This window comes from Miscanthus floridulus, chromosome 2 (genome assembly GCF_019320115.1).
Source record: "Miscanthus floridulus cultivar M001 chromosome 2, ASM1932011v1, whole genome shotgun sequence".
Lineage (NCBI taxonomy): Eukaryota > Viridiplantae > Streptophyta > Magnoliopsida > Poales > Poaceae > Miscanthus > Miscanthus floridulus.
In genome coordinates, this window is record NC_089581.1 from 107621057 (window position 1) to 107627506 (window position 6450).

A 6450-nucleotide genomic window follows, 5' to 3' on the forward strand; every position below is an offset into this window, starting at 1 on the left:
TAGCCTTGGATGATCAATGGCCTCTTGTTCATCTTCTAGATCTACATCTTCTTCTTGCTCAAAGATCGGTTGTAGGTTCTATCCATGGGTTGGAGTCAAATCAGCTGCTGCTGACTGGATATGCGCCGCACTACTGCTCTCAGGTGTGGCACTACCACATGCTAGAGTTGCAGCAGGTGTCTGCTGCTGTTCAGCATCAGGTACGTCAGTGGAAATTGGTGTAGCAGCAACTTGAGGAACCTTTACTTCAATGGCTTGATCTTCTTGTGGTCTAATATCACCAATAGCCAATTGCTTGATTGCTTCACATGGTGGATCCTCCTTTCCTACAACACTCGAATCAACTTGCTCCACTTGAGAGCCATTAAATTCATCAAATGTCACGCCTACCATAATCTCAACTCTCCCGAAGGTTTTTGTTGAAAACACGATAGGCATGCTTATTTGATCCATAACCAAGAAGAAAACCTTCATCAACTTTAGGAGCAAACTTAGAGGTTTTGGGTTTCTTGTTAAGTATGAAACACTTGCACCCAAACACTCTAAAGTAAGATACCTTAGGTTTATTACCGGTTAGAAGCTCATATGAAGTCTCCTTCAACTTCTTGTGTAGGTAGAGACGGTTGATGGCATGGCAAGCGGTGTTGACAGTGTCGCACCAAAAATGGTCTGGTGTCTTGTACTCATCTAGCATTGTCCTTGCCATGTCAATGAGTGTTTGATTCTTTCTCTCTACTACACCATTTTGTTGAAGGGTGTATGGAGTTGAAAACTCATGCTTGATGCCCTCTTCATAAAAAAACTTCTCAACTAGAGTATTCTTGAATTCGGTCCCATTGTCACTTCTCATCTTGTTAATTGGGAGACCTGAACTTCTTTTGTGCTCTTCTAACAAATGTCTTCACTTTCTCTTGATCTTTGCACTTGTCATATAAAAAGAATACCCAAGTGAATCATGAATAATCATCAACAATAACAAGACCATATTTGTTACCCCCGAGACTTAGGTAGGCGACCGGTCCAAAGAGATCCATGTGAATTAGCTCCAATGGTTGCTTGGTGGTCATGATGCTCTTCGGTGGGTGAGGTATGTCAACTTGCTTTTTGGCTTAACAAGCGCTACAAATCCTATCTTTCTCAAAGTGAACATTTGTTAGTCCAAGGATATGTGCATCTTTTAGAAGTTTGGCCAAGTTCCTCATCCCAACATGAGCTAGTCGGCGATGCTAAAGTCAACCCATGCTAGATTTTACCACTAAATAAGTCTCAAGCTTAGCTTTACTTTTGTTAAAATCAACTAAGTAAAGCTTATTCTTTAATCAACCTATAAAGACAATAGAGGAATCCTCCCTTCTAAAGACTTCCAACCCTTATCCATAAAGAGACAATTGTAGCCCATCTCACACAATTGAGAAATGGACAACAAATTATAACTTAACGAATCAACATGTAATATATTTGTAATTGAATGCTCAAGGGTTATAGCAACTTTATTGAGATCAATCACATCCCCCTCTGAATTGTCTCCAAAGACAATATTTTCATTTGAATGTGTCATCGGGGAATATGATAAGAACATACTCCTTTCTCAGGTCATATGATTTGTACATCCGCTATCAAGCACCCAACATGATCCACCGGAGGACTATGCCTGTAAAATAGGTTTAGTTGCTAGATTTAGGTCCCTAACTAGACTTAGGGCCTTGCATGTTAGTCACAAGAAACTTAGAAACCCAAATAGAAGTATTCCTATATATGTTGGTTTCTTTTCCAACATATTTGGCAATTACTTTTCCACTACTATTGTTCTTCAACACAAAACATGATGTCAAGCTTTGTCATGGTGTATAAGTCTTCGATTGATAGGCAGACTTGTTCTTGGTGCCTCATATTGATTCCTTAGGCTTCTAGAAAACCTATTTCTGCTAGAACACCTTCTTCATGGGCTTAGTCTAATCAGGAACAGAATTGGTAGCCTTCCCATTTTTGTGAGGCACGGCATTGCCACCCTTCACCTTGGCACTACTGTTGTGTGGCACTGCCACTTGGGGCTGCTGCACTGCCATGAGCTGTGTAGGCTGATCTATATCAATTCTATCCTTCCTCTCAAACTGCACACACTCATAGCCATTCACTATCTTTCTTCCATTTGTCTTGGCTCCTTTTATGTGGTCGAACCCATTCTTGATTGAGGGATGCCTTCCTTGCTTGTATTGTGGTCCTTTTTTTTCATCCTTCTTCTTGTCATTGGTTTGAGCCTTGTCAATCATACACCCTTTACCAATGATCTCATTGAGCCTAGCAATCTCCTTTCTCATAGCCTCCATGTTTGCAAGGTTAGTGGAATAGGCATTCAAATCAGGATTATAATATTTTCCACAACCTTGGCTAGTGGAGGGAGTTGAGGCTTCCTTTGCCTTAGAGAGATGTGAGTTGCTATCCCAAAGAATGCCATATTGTAGCTCAAGTTCTTTGTGCTTTTCATCCAAGTCATAATACTTTTTCTTAGAGTGCATTATGTGCTTTCTTTGTGATAGCATGGTCCCCTTGCTCTTTGGCCAGAGCCTTGCGCAAGGATTCCACCTCACTTCTCTCTAATGCAAGAGCTTCCTTGCTAGCAATGTAGAGATCCTCTTGTTGGATAGGAGTCTCCTCTCTAGATTCTAGCTCAGCTTGGACACTCTCTAAATCCTCCATTAGGTTAGTGATGAATAATTTAGGTCTTTTCATCCAAGTTTTTAGTTATTTGATCAATTTCTTCATCACTAGATTCATCATCACTAGAGCTATCACTAATATCACTACTAGAGATATCACTAGGAGGTGGAGGTTTGGCCTTGGATTTGGATTTTACCTTCTCACCCTTTGCCATAAGACAAATGTGAGGAGAGTAGTAGTCATCATCGTGCATGTTGTTGAAGAGCCTTGGTGTGGAGGATGGCTTGTGGATAGCTACAGTTGCAATCTTCTCATCCTCTTCACTTGAGCTCTCTCTAGTTGAGTCCCATTCATGCCTAATGTGAGCCTCTCCCATGTACTTCTTGCTCTTTCTATGGTCAGCCTTGTCCTCTTTCTTGTCCTTCTTGTACTTGTTATCTTTGATCTCATATGAACACTTGGCAATGAAGTGATCGGTACTCTCACAATTATAGCATGTCCTCTTCTTCTTGTTTGGAAACTTTCTCTTCACTACCTTGTAGCCTTGCTTCTTTAGACCCTTTTAAAATCTCTTCATAAAGAGAACAACTGTCATCAACCTTCTCATATTGATCATCATCATTTTTACTCTCACTTGAGGATGATGTAGTCTCTACTTATTCTTGGACTTGCTTGCTTGCTTTGGGCTTGCTTGTTGAAGCTTGCTTGTTGATCTTGGACTTGCTTGTAGAGCCTTGCTTGCTTGATTTGTTGGCATTGAGAGCTACATCCTTGATCTTTATGCCTTCTAGATTTGCTTGCAGCTCACCAAGCTTCTTCCTCTCATTTGCTTCTTCTCTTTGCATGTCAAAAGTCAAGATCCTCCCAAGTACATCATTTGGTGTGAAGTACTCAAACTTCTTCTTGTCTCTAATTAGAGTCACTATTCTTGTCTCTAATTAGAGTCACTATAGTCTCATTTCTAGGTGAATAAGCTTCCAACATAATCTTGACTTTCTTATGATCATCTAGCTCATCACCACCATAGCCTCTAATCTTGCTCACCATTGTCATAAACCTATCAAATATCTCTTGTGGCCGTTCTCTATCCAAGATTACAAACCGGTTGAGCTTGGCCATCAACAAATCAATTCTTGCCTTTCTTACTTTGTCAACCCCTTCATGTGCAAGGTGCAAAGTGTCCCATATTTGCTTTGTAACATCAACTCCAATCACTCTATTGTACTCATCACCGTCCAAAGCACTAAGTAACACATTTGTGGCTTGACCATTGAGGTGAATGATTCTCATCTCTTCTAGTGTTGGGTTCTTGGGATCAACCGGTGGCTCAAATCCATTGCACACAACCTCCCAAATGCCGGGGTGAAGACCTAAGATAGGCTCTCATCAAGTGCTTTCACTTGGCAAAGTTAGTCCCATCGAAATGAGGTAACTTGCCTGTGGGCACATTGATGAAAGATCTCCGATCATGGTTAGTCATAGGCATAGAAGAATAGTTAAAGGATACTGGCAGGCATATTTGTTGTTGTCGACTTTGCCCTTTCCCTTCTTCTCGTTCTTGCCCCCCTTTGACACTTGGTAGGACTCATCATCATTGTCATCTTCAGAACTACTTGAGATGTCACTTGATGATGCATTGGTTGTCTTTGCTTCTTCTTCCTTCTTCTTTCTTGCTTCTCTTCTCTTTCTTTTTGCTTCTCTCTTGAGCTTTCTTTCTTATTTTCTTTGCTTCTTATCTTCAAGCCTTTGCTGTTCCTTCTTCTTCTTCTTCTCTCTGGCTTCTCATTTTGCTTTTCTAGCTTCCTTCCTTTTTCTTCTCTCTTCATCATTGAGAGCTCTTTCGGCATCGGTAGCCTCAAGATGTGGAAGCAGTGGTGTTGCTTGCTATGGACATGCTAAGCTCATTACTGTCGGTGTCAAGTAGCTCAACACTGCTCTGGATCGACGTCTACCGGCTTCACGCCACTAGATCCTCCTCTGCGCTCCATACCTCATGTGGTGAAGCGCACACTGAGGTAACCTGCTCTAATACCACTTGTAGGATCTATGATTAGCCTAGAGGGTGGGTGAATAGGCCTATTAAAACAAAACTTGAACTTTTGTCAAATTCAACCTGTGGCACTGCCGCTCTATGCTCATGGCACTGCCACTATGTGGCACTATCGAGCTAGAACAACAACACTGCTGCACCAACAGACAACTTCAAGATAAAATTCAAAATTCAGTGAAAGGAAACTTTAATCCTAAGAATTTATTGAGGTCCCTATAGGTGTATCGAATACCGATCGACTAGCGAGAAGTGGTAGGAACACCACACACAAGTAGATCAGGCCATGAACCCTAGAAATCACCTCAATAACAATATGAATCACAAGAATGTAAAGCAAGCACACAGTGACATAATGATTTGTCCTGTGGTTCAGATCGCCACTAAGGCTTGCCTAAGTCCATGTTGTTGAGGTTAGCCACTAAGGCTTAGGGATTTCCAACCCTTTCTCGTTCTCAAGTCAAGACACATAACTCTTGAAATGAGGGGTGAGTTTACTAGCTGCAAGAGTTGGTTACAAACCTCCCGGGGATGCCATAAGAGTTGGCAAGCTCCACGGGCGATGCCCTAGCCGGCTAGGAGCCATGCTCCAAGAGTAATAAACACAACCATCAGCCAAAACATAAACCAAGTGCTCTTTAGAGTCTGGGAATCAGTGGATCTTCTCTCTAATTAAGTTTGGCATCTTTTTTCTCAAGGATTGATGGGAAAATCAATGGCGAAGCTTGGGAGCTCAAGGTCACCAATGAAGGAGAGAGAAGAGCACTTTTTAGCTTCTACATGAATTGAATGGTTGGGTGAAGAAGAGAGACATTGGAGGGGAAAGGGAAAAGTATAAATACCCCCTTGCCCCTAATGATCACTTAAGTTGCGGTAGTGCCGTGGCTCAAGTGCGGCAGTGCCTCTCTTTAGGTGCGGCACTGCCGCACCAGGCAAGACAGCAAGGGTAAGGAATGAAGTGCTGGCTGTGTTGGCTGAGTAACTGAGGATGTAAGTGATAGATTAGCCAGAGTACAGCTTGACTATTTATGATGCATTTTCTGAATTTATGATCATGTAACTACTACTGTGGCTGGGCATTTGTTGATTCCATCCATCAATCACAAAAATAGTGTATGACTGCATTTGTAAGCTCTGAACAAGAAGGTAGCAGCCTCCCCCCTCATTTTCTTTCCTAAGCAAAAAACACATATAGTAAAACACTATTCCAATCCAAAATTATGGTCCTCTGTAATTTGCGTAAAAGCAGAAGCTCTGAATTTTGAGCATTAGTTACTTATTGTTTTTGTCCACTCATGTATTTGTGCTTTCATCAAAAAATAGTTTTCCTTAATCTCTATGGTTCTTTTACTGAAGGAAAGGACCATGGTTGTTCTATTGGTTTATAAACGCCTTTCCTTTAGGACGATTAGTAATGGGAATGGGGATCCCGATCTTCCAGTCAGGTAGTGGTAACTGTCATTGTGACGGAGAATGACACACCGATCTGGCTTCAGATCGAAAGATCGAACCCTACAATCTTAGCACCACAACTCCTCTGGTTCTCAACTAAGACACGGATCCTAGTTGACCTCACCAAGAAGGCTAATCCCTACCTACGCAACAAAGAACATAAGCAAGAATAAGAAAGAAAGCAACAAAATTGCAGATGAATGATTAATCTCACGAAGTTGGGGTCTCACAAACCGATGAATGGCGAAACTATTCTTGACAGATTAATCTAAGCAAAACCCCCCAAAACCGAA